This window comes from Mustela erminea, chromosome 15, assembly GCF_009829155.1.
Source record: "Mustela erminea isolate mMusErm1 chromosome 15, mMusErm1.Pri, whole genome shotgun sequence".
NCBI classification, from domain to species: Eukaryota; Metazoa; Chordata; class Mammalia; order Carnivora; family Mustelidae; genus Mustela; species Mustela erminea.
Window position 1 is genome coordinate 26,501,685 of NC_045628.1, and position 18,870 is coordinate 26,520,554.

Here is an 18,870-nt window from a genome sequence, read left to right on the forward strand (position 1 = left end):
TTGTGGGGAAAAAATTTTTATCAACTAGAATGTTAATTTATCCTGCAATATCATATAGGATACTTTTACCCCTACAAAATATTTCCTTTGTGTTAGTCATTCAGTATCCCCCCACTTCCCTCAACTTATTTTGCTAGAACTGCCACAACACAATACCACAGACTAGGTGGTTTAAAAAAATGGCAGTTTGTTGTCTAATGGCTCTAGAGTTTTGTAGTCCAAGATCAAGGTGCCAGAACAATTGGTTTCCTTTGAGGTCACTCTCCTTGGCTTTCAGATAGCCATTCTCTTGCTACCTCTTTACATGGTCTTCTCTCTGAATGTGCACACTTCTTGTATCTCTTTGTGTCTTCATCTCCTCTTAAAAGAACACCAATTAAATTGGATTAGGGCTCACTCTAAAAACCTCATTTTAACTTACCTTTGTAAAAATATCTTACATTATAGTTTCATTCTCAGATACTATGAGTTTAGGGCTTCAACATGAATTTTGGGAGACAGAGTTCAGCCCATAACAACCGCTAAATCTGTAGTGACCCATGACATTTTTATCTTGGCTATAATTTTGCCTTTTCTAGTATGTCCTAAAACTGGTACCATATATGGTGTAGCCTTTATAAACTGTCTTCTTTCATTTACCAATATAAATTTAAGATTCATGCATGTCTTCTAATGGCTCTAGAACTAATTTCTTTTTATTATTGAATAATATTTAATTGTACGAATGTACCTCAGTTTGTTTTAGTGTATGTGCTGCCAAAAAGAGCACTGTACCTCAGTTTGTTAATCTGTTCACCTATTCAAGGATATTTTGGTTGCATCAGGTTTTTGATGAGTGTGAATGAAACCTCTCTATACATTTGTATGTGTAGGGGCCTGCTTAGCCAGAGCGACTCCATCTGGGTTAAACAGCCATTTTGTTGTTTATGCAGTAAAACTTAAGCTGACCCTGCCACCCCACCTCCCAGGGGAACGGACTTAAAAGCAAGTCGGGGAAACCAGTAAAATATGGTCAACCAGTCCCTGATAACAGAGCCTAAATACAAGGAGGAGGTGGAGATAACAGAGCCCAACTACAAGGACGGGTCATGTCAGGTGACGATAACAGAGCCCAGAATGCAAGGATAAGTCAGGCCAGGTGGAGACATCCAATCAGTAAAGCACACATACTATCTCCTTAACCACCAAAGAACGTAAACCCCACCTTTTGGGCTCCAAACTATGGCGCCAGTTCTGACCAGAGTGATAGGCTGGGTAGGGTAAATTGTAATCCAGTAGGCCACCAGCGTGTGACCTAACATGACTATGCAACTTTCTCTGTATGTTACACTCTCATTGGCCAGGCTCAACCACATGGCCTTTGCTCTATAAAAGCTAGTCTGTGAGGCTGGGGGTGGTCGCTCTCTCCATAAGAGACAGCCCCAGTCGGTAGGTTTGATTCTTGGTGCTGGCATGAAATGAAGCTTTGCGCGACCTTCGCTTTGTATCAGTCTCACTCCTTTGATCACGTACCCCATCAGTATGCAGGGTTTTTGTTGTTGTTGTTGTTCGTTTGTCTTTTGGGGTCTTTTTGTTGTTGTTGTTTTGGATTTTTTTGTTTTATGTGCATCTGTTGTAAATCAGTTGGGCGCATACCTAGAAATGTGATTGCTTGGTGTGATCTTCCTTTCCCATCTGTATACCTTAATGAAATTTGTCATGCTCAATGCACAGGAACAACTGCTTAATTTTATAGGCAAGGTATCTGTATAGAGTACATGTTGTTATAAACTTAGTAAGTGATGATTTTTTTTGAAACTAGTAAACAACACATGATTATTTTCTTAACAGTGAGAACCATCTGTGCACAGTATTTATTTTGTTAAGCATCTCCTTATGATTCAAAAATTATTTTAAAGTGAACTCACAATATCTTTCTGTATTTTTATATTCATGGTACAATTTTAAATTTATTTTTTCTTGATATCACAAAAATAGTGCTTTTAAAAATATTTTAATATAGTAATCTGGAAGGACACCACCATGCTCATTCATTCTAGATCCATTGTTTTCATTCCAGAACACTGCAGTTATACCAGGGCTACCCTTTATTACTCTATCTGGTTTGGTCCTTTCATTCCTATATTCCATGCGTTAACCTTTTATAGTTAACTTCCATATTTTAGTTAAGCATCTCTTCAAGTGACAGTCCTAAGGGAACCCAAGCAGTGTCTGAAAATATCTTTACTTAGCTTTCACATGTCACTAATAATGTGATAGAACACAGGATTCTAAATTCAAAATAATCATCTAGCTGAATTTTAAGCTAATACTTATTGCTATTTAGTACCCTGCATTAATTATGAGAAACTCTTCTTAGGTTTTCTCTTTTTCTCTATTGAATGTCTCTTTATACTTGATGATAACAAAATTTCACAAATATAGTACTGTGAGTGTTTATGTTTGTGTGCATTTAAACAATCCATTCTATTGGGAATTTGAGCTGTTCAATTTGAGAAAGAAATCACATCAAAACAATAAAGCAGAAATTTTTTATTGTTTTTATTTTGTTTAAGAGTTCCAGGATTCCAAGATTTACTCAACCATACCCATTGTATAAGTGGACCTTTATTCCTTATAATAAAGGATGTATATTCCATTTCTGTTAGCTTTTATAAATTCCCAAATTCTGTGAGCAAAACTTTTCTGTAAAATATTCACATTTAACACTAGCCTTAGCAACAAAATGTTAAGCCCCAAGAGTATCCTGTCTTTAACCATTCACTGCTCCCATTAAGCATAATTAGCCTTTAAAAACTGTATTCAAGGGGTATCTGGGTGGCTCAGTCAGTTAAGCATCAGACTCTTGATTTTGGCCTAAGTCATGATCTCAGGATTATGAGATGGAGTCCTGTATCTGCTCCTTGCTGGGGGTGGAGCTTGAGATTTTATGTCTTCCCCTCCCTCTGCCCCTCCTCTACTGTGTACTCTGGCTCCCTCTTTCTCTCTAAGTTAAAAAAAAAAAAAAAAAGGAAAAACAACAACAACAAGAAAACCTGTATTTGAGCAAAAAATTGCTGTTGAGTATTTTTTTTTTTCATCTTTAGGACTCTAAGGACAAAGATATATTGCCAGAGGGGCGGGATCAGAAAGAATGGGCACAATAGGTGAAGGGGAGTGGGAAATACAGTCTTCCTCTTGTGGAATGAACGAGTCACAGAAATAAAAGGTAAAACATAGGGAATATAGTCAATGGTATTATAACAGTGTTGTGTGGTGACAGATGGTAGCTATACTTTTGAGGAACATAGCGTAATGTATAAAGTTTTTGAACCACCATGATGTACACATGAAACTAATGTAACATTGTGAGTCAATCATACTTCAATTAAAAAAAAAATAAGAGATTTCTACTGGTTAGGGAAAAGACAGAAGTCTTCCAGGACCCAGAGCAGTGGGGATAAATAAGTAAAAAAATTAAAAATAAAAATAAAAATAAAAATAAATCAGTCCTGAAGAGGACAGAAAGAACTGAAGATACAAATGATCAAAAATAAGGAAACACTTCCCATTCTACCAAACCCCTCATTTTTTAACCCTATAAAAGCCTTGGATCCTTACTATACACTGTTTTCATAAAAAGTTCTGTCTTTGAATACTAATTGCAAAGCATGAGATACAAATTGCATGTTTCAAGCTGTTCATGCCATTATTTTTTATTTATAATTTATTTTATATTATTAAGCTAAATCTGGCAACATCTTGTGACAAAAGTGCAAATTCAAGTACTTTTCTTCACTTAAATTTAGTAAAAGAGCAGACATAGTATTTAGAATCAGAACACCTCTTCTCCAACTTTTTATCTCTATCTCTATTGCTATTAATATGAGTGCCTTATATAAGCCTTTTATCATCTGAGAACTAATTTCTCTAATTTTTTTTTAAATATTTCTCTATTTATTTGAGAAAGAGAGAAAGCATGAGTGAGAGGGTCAGGGAGAGAGGAAGAGAAGATCTCAAGCAAACTCTGCTGAACGCAGAGCCTGACGCTGGGTTCAGTTTTACAACCCTGAGACCACAATCTGTGCCAAAAACCAAGAGGCAGATGCTTAACCACCCAGGTGGCCCGGGAATTCACTTTTTTTTTTTTTTTTTTTTTTTTAAGGTAGGCTCCAAGCCCAATGTGGGGCTTGAACTACCACCCTGAGGTCAAAAGTTGTGTGCTCTACAGACTGAGCCAGTCATGCACAAGATTCTCTACTTTTGAAAATTATAGTAATGATTCCAAAATCTATCACTCATTTTGAAAATAAAGTGACTTAGTGCAGAATTTATAAACTTCATTAGGTTATCATAAAGAATCAGGAATCTATATAATTGTAGAGAATTTCAATAATAAAAGACCTATTGTAATAAGAAAAATTTTCCTTTAAGGTCATTAGGGGGAAAAACTATATTTGCAGATATAAATGACTTATAAAGAAATATTTAATTATTAACATAGTACCTGCTATTTGAAATATGTCCCATATTTATTTAAATACATTATGACTTCAAAATTGACTTAGAATTTTATGCTTTATTGATATAATAATCATGCAATATGTAAAAGGTGAAAGTTCAATAAAGTTTCAAAAAATCTTTTCTATGAAAAATTTAAAAAGCCTAGATAGTTGCATCATCAGAATGGTGTTTCCAAGAAACGTTTACCCCATTGTTAAATTCATTAAATTGCTATGTTATATACATTAACATTGAAATCCTCAAAATTTCAAAAAAATAATAAAATCATAAGTGATATTGTTAAGAAATTACATTTTGACTTACATCTTTGGTGGATGATTACAACCTAAGGATACTTCATAAAACTACATCTAAATATATTTGATATGATAATTTAATCAAAGTTTTATAACTAGTTATTTGAATGAACAGTGATTTAAAAAATAGTTATTGTAAGCTACATGTTAACACAGTTTTATATATATCGAAGTATATCCTGAAGAAACAGTTTTCTTGAGTCATCAATGCTATTTGTCTCTGAAACAGAACTTTTTCCTCTTAATTCAACACTCAGCAGTACTGTGAACATATTGATCTGTAATCAACTGCTGACACAGTTATTTGGCTTAAGCCATATATTTACTGAACTGCAAACACAGCATTATGACAGGCATATATAAAACAGTTTTCTAGTACACACAAAAACTCATTGCAAACACTTTATCTAAGTGACAATTTTATCTGCAGTTTTCTTTCTTCAATTTGTTCAGTAAAGGGTGTATATGTTAGTCACCATAAAAATAGCATGTTGCTATAAATCATCTCCTGGAACAAAATTAGTTTTATATTTCCTCATTTGTAATAAGGATCTTAATAAATTTTAAAAGCCTGTGAATAGCACATATTGCATATAGCTTGACTATAGAGGATTAGCATTTTGAGTGTTAATTTATCAGCAATATATAAAAATTGTGGGGCAGTATTTCATATATTGCAGGTTTTTAAAATTTAATAAATATCGTAAAAATTATTGTAGTTAAATACTTTATAGTGCTTTTGATATATGAAGTCACTATTCTTCAATATTTTAGCATACCACTAAGCAAATATAATGAAAATTATTAAATGTATAAACATGATAGTTTTAAGGGATTATATTTACACAGTGTCTTACTTTATATTATGGCTATTTTCTGAAGTTTGTAACTAGAGCTGCAAAGTCTATTTCTGTCTTGTGCCAACACCATGCTTGCTGCTTGAGTTTAACAAAGTAAAGAGAATGTTTATACATCTATTATATGATGGCTTTTATGATATATATACATGAAACATTATATATATACATATATGTTTGAGTGTGTGTGTGTGTGTGTGTGTGTATATATATATATATATATATATGAGAAACAATATTGGTATAGACAGATTATCGACAACAGTACATTGCCAAATACACACATGAAATCAAACAATGACACTGTTTTTTTCAGCACAGAAAAATGGTTTTATTTCAGGGCACCAAGCAAGGGGAAAGGAGATTTCTAACAAATGTCTCTGTTGGGTTAGATGTATTTAAGGGTAGGGGGTCAGGATGTGAAATATGCTGAATGGCTATAGAGATAAGGGAAGGAAACACCCTTTCTGGGCATGCACATTCAGGAATCATGCCACTTCATGGGAGGCATGATCAAAAAATGGGCCAGCAAGCGACAAATGAGGGAAATCTCTGGGTGTATCCTCACAGAGGTTACTTTCCTTTACTGGGTCCCTTCTGCTCAACTGTAAGAACTCTTTTTTCCCAGTTTATTCATCTTAATTCCTCTTATTGATTCTGGACCAACTTTCTACAAACCAAGCTTATAAATCAATCAAGTGAACAGAGTTTTCTTAGGCCATGATGGCCAAGCATTTGTCAACTTAAATGTATTGGTTTCAGACATACTTGCTTTTTATTTATTTATTTATTTTTTTAATTCCTTCATATTCATAGAAGACCTTCCAAAAGAAGAGCCGTAGGTTTTGGGTTTTACTTTGAAATTCCATTTTTATAATGCAGAGAAATATGTGGCATCGTCAAGGAGGAAGACCATCCTCTGCCTATGGTTCTTCTAGTTGGACTTAGAATCAAATTGCCATGAGACAGAGTAACAGAAAAAAAATCAAATTTAATAGACTTACATATGGAGAATCCATACAGACATGAGATTTCAAAGACAATGAGGCAACAAACCAGAAGCTTATGTGAGCCAGGGAGAGGGGGGCCTGAGGATACACAGAAGAGAAAGCTCATTAGCCAGAAGGTGAAAGGAAATGTTTGGAAAAACAAGGTTGACCTCCTAAGCAGGTAAGTTCCTTAGATAAAAGGGAGTCTCTGTTAATAGCTCTCTTCCTGTTATAGGCTTTCCTTTCCAATGTAAATTTAGGCAGTTCATTGGGAGGGATCTGCTGGGCTTTGTTTAATTTGAACTTAAAACAATCTTTATGGGGGCGCCTGGGTGGCTCAGTGGGTTAAGCCGCTGCCTTCGGCTCAGGTCATGATCTCGGGGTCCTGGGATCGAGGCCCGCGTCGGGCTCTCTCTGCTCAGCAGGGAGCCTGCTTCCCTCTCTCTCTCTCTCTGCCTGCCTCTCCGTCTACTTGTGATTTCTGTCTGTCAAATAAATAAATAAAATCTTTAAAAAAAAAAAAAAATCTTTATGCCATCCTGAGGCAGCATGTCCTGGGTCCCTCCAATGTAAATCAGGAAATGAATGTTTGAGATTACTGAAATAATTGACATAATATTTTCAGCATTTCCAGGTCCTGACTGACCATGTTTTCTACTATCTATGTTTTCAACTCAAACAAGTACCTTATTGTGAAATGCCCTATAATGCAGTAGCCCATAATTTCAAATGGCATATGTAAGACAGTATTCTAAAGAGTGCTTCTTTCAGGAATGACAATAAGTGCTCCTTCATTGGGGGATGTGATACATGAGAAATATCAAAAGGGAATTATTTCAGAAGAAAACACTCACAATGTAGATAATTATACACTTAAAAAATTCCTGTACAGGAAAAATAAAATAAAATAAAATAAAATAAAATCCTGACCAGTTGGCCGAAAAATATGGGAACTTCTTAGAAACCAGAGACAAAATGAATCCCAGCTTCAGAGATGTGAGTAGACACTGAACCTGGGGTAACTGTAAATCTCTACTATGAATCTCTACTCCCTTGAAACTGCATTTAATGCAGCACATGGATGGTGTAAGACATGTTGCATGGAAAAACAGATAAAGCCTAGCACTCAAGTAAATAACACATAATCCAAAGATTCTAAAGGTGAACATATTTCATGGGTAAATGAGGAAAACAAAACACTCCACCAAGAGCCATAATTACCTTGTTTCTAGGTGGAAGTTGGAAGGAAGGAAAATAAAAATTTCCCTGCAAATTCACAATTACAAACTTATATTCACCTGAATGAACCTAACATGATCTGAATGACCCAAATTTCAAAGTGAAAGTCCTAGTTTAAATGGATTCAATTTATAAATACTTCATGTAATTTGCAACAGCAAACATAAATAATTTTTTGAGATATAATACATTCCCAGAGATATTTAAGCACACCAACTAAAACATTACATAATAAAAAATAAATTTAAGAATTCATTTAAAACTATCATGTCCAAAAATCAGAAGTAATACAAATCATAGATAAATAAGCATATAGCAAAATCAGGTGCCAAAGAATAAAGGTAACGGAAAAAAATTGATGCTACATTTAAAATACAAATGTGGGAGTGCCTGGGTAGCTCAATGCATTAAGCCTCTGCCTTTGGCTCAGGTCATGGTCTCAGGGTCCTGGGACTGAGCCCTGCAGCGGGCTCTCTGCTCAACAGGGAGCCTGCTTCCCCCTCTCTCTACCTCTCTGCCTACTTGTGTTCTCTCTGTCAAATAAATAAATGTAAAAGATCTTTAAAAAAATAAAATACAAATGTGTGGGGCACCTGGTGGCTCAGTCAGTTAAGCATCCAACTCTTGATATCAGCTCACGTCTTAAACTCAGGCTTGTGAGTTCAAGCCCCATCTTGGGCTCCATCCTGGGCATGAAGCCTACTTAAAACTAAAATAAAAAATAAAATACATATGTGCAATATGTTCAAAAAATAGAAGTGAACATCAGAAATGTGAAGATGATGCAACATACCATCAAACAAAAAGAAAAAGCAGAACTTAAAGGACAGCAAATACATTTCTAGAAATTAAAAATATAAGAATTTCAAATAAATTTCAAAGAAATTAAATTAATTTCAAAGAAATTTAAAAATATGAGAAAGAAGATTAAACACTAAATACATGGTTTAAACTGGAGATTGACCACAAATTGAAATGAAATTAGTAAGCCTGATAATACAACTAAACATAAATAAACATAATGATGTTTATGTAAAGAAAATTAACACGAAGAAGTTAAACATAATGATGTAAATTGTAAAGAAAAAAATTGTAACTATTAAACAGCCAAAGGCCCAGAGGATTTTAAATATCTAATCAGATTGCTGAAAAAAGCATATAGAGAATTGGGAGGATATGGTATTAAAAAAAAAAAATAGTAAAGTGTGGCGCCTGGGTGGCTCAGTGGGTTAAAGCCTCTACCTTCAGTTCAGGTCATCATCCCAGGGTCTTGGGATTGAGCCCCACATCAGGCTCTCTGCTCCATGGGGAGCCTGCTTCCTTTTCTGTCTCTGCCTATCTCCTCTGCCTACTTGTGATCTCTGTCAAATAAATAAATAAAAATCATTAAAAAAATAGTAAGGTATGTATATTCCAGAATTGTTAAAAATTACAAATCAAGAAGCTCAAATAATTTTGAGAAAATATTTGTTTGTTTATGTTTAGAGAAGGAGAGAGAAAGAGAGAGCAAAGGGAGGAGAAGAGGGAGAGGGAAATAGAGAATCAAGCAGGCTCCATTCTCAGTTCAGAGCCCAACAAGGGTGCTAGGTCTCCTGACCCTGAGGTCAGGACCTGCACCTAAATCAAGAGTCTGACGTTTAACTAACTGAGGCATCCAGGCACCCATTAAGGAAGTTTACATTAGAGAAGTACTTCCAAACTTGCCAATGAATATTTAAAAGATGATATAATTAAATCAAATTTAAATTAATTTGGGGGATGTGGTAGTGCAACTGTAGACATTTAAAGATGAAAATATATCTTAAATGGGGATTCTTAAAGGAAAGCCTCACAAAACTGTTGCCTGACCTTCATCAGAATGCATTATTGAAATTCATGGCATTTCTGAATGCGGGAAGTCTTTCTTTACCAAACAGCTGGGAAAGGGGAAGTAATGCAAATCTGCTCTTCATCCTGTTTAATATGGCAAGCAAAATGGGAACCTTTAGAATTGCCTAAACCCATTCAAGTTGTTAATTTAAAACAATATAGGATACCTGGGAGGTTGTGAGGGGAGTGGCAATCAGGAAATTTCAGCTAATTAAGTAGTCAGAACTAATTATAGGAAATGTCTGTTACGTACACCACAGTGACGACACCCTCTGGGAAAAACCAGTTATTGGCACTCATCATCTACTGCTGGAATTTGATGCAGTTTCTAGACACATGCCATTTGAAAAGGATTTGTTGGTTTGTTACTGAATTTTCATTGAAACGTCTTTGATTACAGAAGAATATACATATTGTAAGCTGAAACAACCCTCATGTCTTGGGTTATAACAAATTCCATTCCCACAGAAATGGAAATGCAAATTTCTTTCATTATGTGGAAACAATGTATTGAAGAATACACAACTTTGGTGACCCCTGGAGTAACAGGGACTAAATGAATTGGTGGTCAATGCCCTTTTGGCTGAGTCAACCTTAGATCCCCCTTCAGGAGTTACTCTATCTCAGCCAAAGAGACGCTGACCATGAACAGTTACTGGATGATGCCAAACAGTAAGCTTGGCTTACAGAAGGTAGATCAAAGGTGGTTAACTGGTACTGGATCTGAAAAGCAATTGCACTCAAAGAGTTGATGGTTGTTTTTTTTAATGGAAAGGGAAAAAACATTCACACAGTGGGCATAATTAAGATTAATGTTTCTTGAGGCATTAAGAAGAATAGATAGCAACAATGTAATGATGTAGAGTTTTTTTAGTGATTCTTAAGCAGTAGTTACTGGATTAATGAAAATGCAAGGTGTTTTGTTATGGTAAACTTTATGGCATTGTAAAGAGAGAAATCAAATAGAAATAGAGAAAATCAAATAAACATTTTGATGGCCATTAAATTTAGAAGATAGAAACCAAGTGGAGAATTTATTCACTATTTGGAAGTTGTCCCCCGGGGACATAACTAACCATACAAACATTCAAAAAATGAATTTATGGGTAAAAAAACACAATGTATTACATAGTTTTTGTCAAAGCTCACAATGTAACTAACAGTTGTTCTATTTACTAAGAAGATCATTTGTGAAGAAAAGCAGCTACAGATTACCTGGATAAATAAGATCCTGGTCAGACCACAGCTGGCAGAAAGCTCATATAGAAATCCATTTCAGTGTAACAAGACAGTATAAATAGTACATAGGGCTATGCCCAAAGTGATATAAGATCCAGTTTTAACTGAACTTACTAATTTATTCCCCAATCCAGGACTATATGTGTTAAAAACAAGGGCTACTCTTGTTTAGAAAGCCAAAGTTACTAATGTGATTCAAACCAATATGTTTTGCAATGACTTTAGTCCAACTCATAATTGGTAACTGCTATGTGGTGTGTATTTCTGTTGTAATTGATGAAATTATTTTGATTGAATTAGCAAAATGTATAGTATAGTTTGATGACTAAATGAACTGGGCGATTGAATTTAAATCCCCACATTCTATTCCTCTAATGGAAGCTGATTAGCCAAACAAGGAGATAAAGTTAGTTAACAATCATTTACTTGTAAGGACGCCTGGGTGCCTCAGTCTGTTGAGCATCGGATTCTTGGTTTCTGTTGAGGTCATGATCTCTGGGTTATGGGATCCAGCCCTGCATCAGGCCCCATGCTCAGGGGGTTTTCTGCTTGAGATTCTATCTCCCTCTCCCTCTGCCCCACCCCACCCCTTGTGAGTGCACCCTCTTTCTGTCTTGCTGGAAAAGACAAATAAATCTTGGGCCTCTTGGATGTCAGTTAAGCGTCTTATTCATGGTTTCACCTCAGATCTTGATCTCAGGGTCCTGAGCCTGTGTTGGGCTCTGAGCTCAATGAGGAGTCCGCTTGAGATTCTCTCCCTCTGCCCCTCCCACCGCGTGCTCACTTGAGCGTGCTCTCTCTCTCTCTCTCTCTCATAAGTAAATAATTAAATAAATATTTTTATTTGAAAAAAATTTTAAGATTTTATTTATTTGAGAGAGAGATTGGAAGTACAAGGAGGCAGAGTGACAGGCAGAAGGAGAGGGAGAAGCAGGCTCCCCATGAAGCAGGAAACCTGGTTCAGAACTGGATCCCAGAACCCTGGGATCATGATCTGAGCCGAAGGCAGATACTTAACCAACAGAGCCACCCAGATGCTCATATTTGAAAAAAAAATCTTTAAAAACCCAATCATTTAATTACATATTTAATCAACTTGTCATAAAGTTCAAATTTCTGTGGTAGAAGGAAATTTATTTTATTTTCTTTAAAGATTTTATTTGAGGGAGAGTGAGAGTTAGAGAGAGCACACAGGGGGAGAGGGGGAGAGAGAGAAGCAGACTCCCCATTGAGCAGGAAACCTGATGTGGGGCTCTATCTCAGGACCCTGGGATCATGACCTGAGCCCAAGGTAGACACTTAACTGTATGAGCCACCCAGGTGTCCCTGGAAGGAAGTTTAAAAGAGCAGTCAATTTGGGGCATGGTTATGAAACCAATGTGCTTAAATATCTATTTGGTAAACTTAAATGTATCTTTATTTTAAGATTTTATTTATTTATTTGACAGAGAGAGAGCACGAACAGGGAGAACAGTAAGCAAAAGGAAAGAGAGAAGCAGGCTCTCCACTGACCATGGAGCCCAACATGGGGCTTGATCCCAGGGCTCTGGGACCGTGACCTGAGCTGAAGACAGACACTCAGTGGACTGAACCACCAGGTGAACCTTAAATGTATTTTTAAAGAAATAGCTGCACCCCATTGGAAGATGCAAATAATTAGTATGTGTCCTATTATTTATTTTGTTCTATAAATACTGTGTGAGGATCCAGGGAAGGCTGCCCCAAGATGGGCCACTTTGGTATAAGGATTATTTTGAGTTAAAAATAATCAAAACTCAGCAGATGCAGAAAAAGCTCTCTGCCTGCTCATCATCTGCCTAAATTTACATTGGAAAGGAGACTCTCCTTTACCTTAGGAACCTACCTTCCTAATAGAGCAACCTGGTTTTTCCAAACATCTTTCACTTTCTTGTTAATGAGCTTTCTCTCCTATGTATCTGAAGCCCCTTACTTATCTCCTTAGCTCACACAAGCTTCCTGTTTGTTACCTCATTATCTTTGAAATTCCAGGTTTGTGTGGATTCCTCATACATAAGCCTATTAAATTTGATTTTCTCCTATTAAATCTGTCTCATGAGAATTGGCTCTAGGTCCAGCTAAAGAAACATAAGGCAGAGGAAAGTCTTCATCTCCAAGTGCCAAATATGCAGAAAAAAAAAATAACAAACAATTCAGAAACAGAATAGGCAAGATGGACTATGTAGAGCAGAGTTAATTTACAAGTCGACTGGGACAGTGTTCTTATTTCTAGTGATTCTTCAGAGATTGCTACTGAGTCTTGGTCAAGATAAGGGCCAGTTGGTTAACTAATGATATATCATTAGCTATTTAAAATTCAAAACTTCCCTGGCAGCACACTCAGGGCAAGATTGCTACTGATAGATTACCTATGGTATAAACTGATGAGAATGAGCCATATTATAAAATATGATAGGCAAACAAAGAGAAATAATTGGTTAATAGGTATGTAAAAATGCATAGTTGCGATTGTTTCAGCTTTCTATAACTTGTCAAAACCCTGAGAGATACTTTGTATATTTTACCAGTAATGATTTCACATTCCACCTGCTCACCTCACTCCACAGTTACAGTGACTTTGTTCTCTTATTGCTGGTTTAGTATTCACTAGGACATGAGTAAGCATTGATGGCATATGTTCATTAAAATTGTCTTGAAAATAATGTGTGAACCAGCTTTCTGATCACAAGCTTCTTGTTTCACTGTATCTTTCACTTACTACTCTTGCTCAATTTGTTAATTTGTATTATTCACCTACAACAATTATTTGGTATATAAGGCCATAATTCTCCTTTGTGGGGATAATATGCTTTCATTTAATCAATTGATCCCTTTTACCCTTTACACTGCATTCCTTACAATTATTTTCTTATAGATTACCTATCTCACTACTTGTAGTTTATGCATGTTCAAATCTTTCCTGTAGGTAGAAAGGCTTTGTTTTATTTACATTTCTTACCGGGTTCTTATATCAGGCTCTGTTCTAATCCTTTATTTAATTTCAGGTTATGTTACTTTATGATTTCATATATTTAATCATGTCATTATTTTAATCAATATTTTCCCAATATTAAAACTTCTATTTTTCACATTTCCTATAAAATCTATTTTCTAAAAATACAGTTATATATTAGATCAAGAAACTTGCATAGTGAGCTCATGATAGGCATCATAATATGAAAAAAGGCAGAATAGAAGAAATAAATATTTTATTCATACCACATAGAATATATATTTCTCTTCGATGCATTGTTCCTTGGGATTATAAAGTTCATCTAAACTTTATATTTATTTTGAAGAAACTCTAATTGGTAACATATATAAGCCTGATATGGCTTAAATGGATCAAAGGAATAAAAATCTGTGATTTGGGGATGGGCTTCTGAAATTCAATGTAGGCCGTTTACCATCAATGGTTAAATGAGATGAGTTGGGAAGATATTCAGTCTTCTTTCCCTCCCTCCTTCCTTCTCTACATCCATCCCTTTCTACCTTTTTCCTTCCTTCTTTCTTCCAATTTTAAAATTCAGCCTACAAATTCAGGAATTTAATCCTTGTATAAATACCATTTTTTTTTCCTTGTGCATCTTGAGTGTGCAAGATCTTTGAATGAAAAAGTGTATGCAGAGGTCCTCCATCCTGTTCCAAGTAGCATTGCATTTCCAGAACTATTTCCTGAATGTATGCAGTAAAAAGAGATATGACCAAGAAACAATATAACACTGAAGAAAATACTGACATGTAATACGTATAGGAGCTAGAAGTACATTATGTGCGTATGTGTTGTGGTTATTAAAATTACCTACCAGCTCATGCCTCACATGGGCATATGCTTTTTTTTTTTTTTCTCAGAGATTCAATGAAAACTTTCATTCTCATTTTTATTTCGTTTTAAAGTTAGTGTGCAACTTAAAAAAAATCCCCAAATGTAGAACAACACCATTTCTTTTTAAAGATTCTATTTATTTACTTGAGAGAGAGAGCATGAGAGGGGAGAGGGTCAGAGGAAGAAGCAGACTCTCCACTGATCAGGGAGCCTGATGTGGGACTCAATCCTGAGCCAAAGGCAGTTGCTCAACCAATTGAGCCAACCAGATGCCCCTACACTATTTGTTTAATTCATGGTTTTGAGAGTGGATGATGGTCTGGGACGAACTAGGCATTTATGCCTATTTTGGCCAGGATTGCTGAACTTGGCTGAGCTCATTCCTGGGTTATCATGGGGTGAGGGATTGGCTTGTCTATGATGGTTCTGCTAAGATAGTTCTCATCTTATTGAGAAGTTCTCATCTTCTTATTCTCATCCTCTTATAGCCCACGTCATTTAAGTAAAATGCTTCTGTGTTTTAATGCTAAATGAAATCACAATACCAGTCCAGATTTTTAGGAATGGGGACTAAATTTATCCTGTTAAGGTGAAAATTACATGAGAATGGTATTATGTGAGGAGGAAATTATGGTTACTTTCAGAATATGTCATATATCTTACACTGTTTTTCTTCACCAATTACTTTTTTTAATATGTCAATTATATTAGACTGAATTTTTAAAAAATTAGTATTTAAATCAATTCTTAAAATTTGAAAAAAAAAGTTTTCTCATAACAGTGAGTCTTCATACCAAAATATTATGTTAAAATTATTCTTGTGTTCCTAATGGCAACATATCCTAATTACAAGGAAAGTAAATTAGTAATATTTTAAATCTACTGTAGTGGTAAACATAATTATGCAATTGTTCTTAATTTTAAGTTTGTAGGTGGCTTCTGAGTCTTGGTAAAACTCTTGAGAGAGGAGATAAACATTTTTATGCATGTGCATTTTCAGAGTAAATGGCCCATGGTCGATCAAATTCTTAAGAATCTCCTACACAGAGTACACAGGTGTTACAGGGAATATTTTTTACTCCTTGAAAAAGAAATTTATCTCAATATCAGTTGATTCATAATTTATGTGTAGATTTTACTTTTACCACAATTTTAGTACCCCATACCTTTAATTGATCATTATTTACTTGTAGCTGCTAATACCTTACTTACTAGATATTAAAGATACTATAAAAATCTAAGAAAGGTATTATGATAGTAGCAGACTGATATTATGACTAGTATAATATCTACCTAAAAGGCATTGTAGTTTTGGCTTTCTATCTGATGACAGATACAAAGTTTTTCCTAAACTAAAAGATTGATCAAGATCTGCTTTGCATTAGAGCCTTTAAAATTGTAAAGAATCAAAGCCTGATGGCATATGGCATACCTGCTGAGGTATTCCAGGGTGCTGATGAGATAATACTGCAGTGACAACAGTCTTTTTGCTCTACATATGTAGTAACTGACAAGAAGAGATTGCAGAACTGCTGTGGGCATCATAATCTTTGTGATAAGAAGGTGAATATATCTGTGGTTATCTGCCAATTATCTTAGAAACTAAGAAATGGAAAACAAGTAAATGAATTTCATGTGTAATTCCTAAATTTAGATTTAAAATTATTTAGTCAAGTTTCACAGACTCTGTCAAACCTATGTGAAAATTTTAATGAGTAAAATGTGAACATAGAAAACAAGACAGATATATACTATGAATAATCTTATAGTAAATCATTTTTAAAGTAAAAATGAAGTTTAATTATTCTGTGTTCTACCTTCCTTTTGAAATATTTTCAAAAAAATTATAGAATATAGGGAATATATAGGAACATACAAAAGAATTTCAGACAAAGTTGAATGCATTAACCTTACTGCACTTTAAATGTGCACTGAGATTTCAGTGCTGAAGTGCAAATATTCAGTATAATTTTATTTTAAAAAATATATGTAAGTTCCAAAGATATGTTAGATCTGTTTCATATTAGTGAGTGTGAAAGACCATTGTTAAACATTCGGGAATTCTCTTGAGCTAATTGGTTTTATGTTAGTTGCTTGCAGTTGGCTTTGGTAGGGGTATTTTATGTTTACCATGAAAAATAACAATGACACAAATCAGAATTTCGTTTCTCTTCCAAAGAAGGTTCTTAAACATTTACCAGCTTATTAGTCCTTGTAAATAAATGTTAGTAATATATCAAATGTCTTTTAAAATTGTCTTTCTCCACTATTGCTCTATATTTTCTGATTTTTAAAGTGTTTTTAATATAAAAATTTATGGTCATATTAGAAAAGCATATTTTAAAAGTTTGAAACAAAATAACAAATACATAAATTGAAATATATATATTTTTAAAGATTTATATATATATTTATTTATTTATTTATTTGACAGAAAGAGACACAGCGAGAGAGGGAGCACAAGCCGGGGGAGTGGGAGAGGGAGAAGCAGGCTTCCAGCCAAGCAGGGAGCCCAATGCAGGGCTCGATCCCAAAACCCAGGGATCATGACCTGAGCTGAAGGCAGACATTTAATGCCTCAGCCACCCAGGCACTCCAAAATTGAAATATGAAAATATCCTATGATAACTTTAATTCTTTTTAAATCATTTTTTTCCTAATGCTTCTATAAAAGAAATGTTAGAGATCCAAGTGACTAGTACTTAAAGACCAGCTTTAAGTAGAGGAGCAAATTTGGAAAAGTTCATCATGTGGTTAAAAGAAAGAAGACACTTTTTATCATACTTAAAGTGGAAAAAATAATATCACATATCTGAAACACATCACTGGTGAGAGGTATCTCACATTTATAAATTAGTCATGTCCTCTGTAGTCTATAACAGATAGCTTCTTTATTGTTAGTGACACTGATATAAAAAAATGCTTTCAGATATACTTGTACCATTTACTTTGCAAGTTCAGACAGTGTTGTGACACAGAAGTAAAGGAAGTATATTTTTACAAACAAAACTAGGGTTCTTATACTCCATCGGTAGCAAGGAAAACAAAGATTTTCCATCAAAACAAACTGATCCATATATGCTATTTTTTATATTTTTATATATTTTTAATTTGGTTTCCTAATATTTTATCTGAGATATTTGCACATAAGTTTATGATGTTATTGACAGTGTGTACCCTTTCCATGAAAAAATATTTTATTCGTATATAGAAAAGTTTATGAGTATTTAAGATCATCTGTTTTTAGGTTGTATGTTTTTGCTATGAGACATTTTGTCCTTTTTTAATTGAAATTGTTTAATTCCCAGGTTGATTTATTTATGGTTATGAAAATTTTCATTTATTTTTGAGTCAGGTATGTTAAATGAATCTTCTTAAATTTTACTATTTTTATCTAAATTTTAATAGTGATTATTTCTTAATCACTGGCTTTCATATTGCATGCATGCATATTTAGAAATATCTTTCCTTCATATCTCAGTTATCTTAAAAACTTATACCACATTGCTAAATTCAACCTAATAGAATATAAGAAATGTCAGCAATACATAAAAGGCATAATAAGAATTGTAATTTAGAAAATATTTTCATAGGAATATGTGCTATAACTATACTATGGAAATTCAGACATGAGAACATTTTAATATTTTGTGTAAGGAGAAATAGAAATAGAAACTCTGTACCCTGTCCCCCTATAAAAAAATCAGTGGTAATATTGTGAACATCAGATGAGTTTATTTGATAGTTATTTGAGGAAGACCAATTTAACTTTCTAATATAACATATTTTTTCTGCCAGTATACTTACATTTTGTGTTTCATCCAAACAATACCCTCTCAGTCCCTATCACACTGTGCTATACATAACAGATTATTCATTTTACTCTTACATTCTCCTTACATAAGTGTACTCAGATTAAGCCGTTGCCAAAATATAAATCTTCATGGGTAGGGATAGTTTGTTGTTGTCTATAATGCTGCTTTATGGCCAACTTACTTAAGGATCCTGCAAATTATAATTAGCCAATACATACT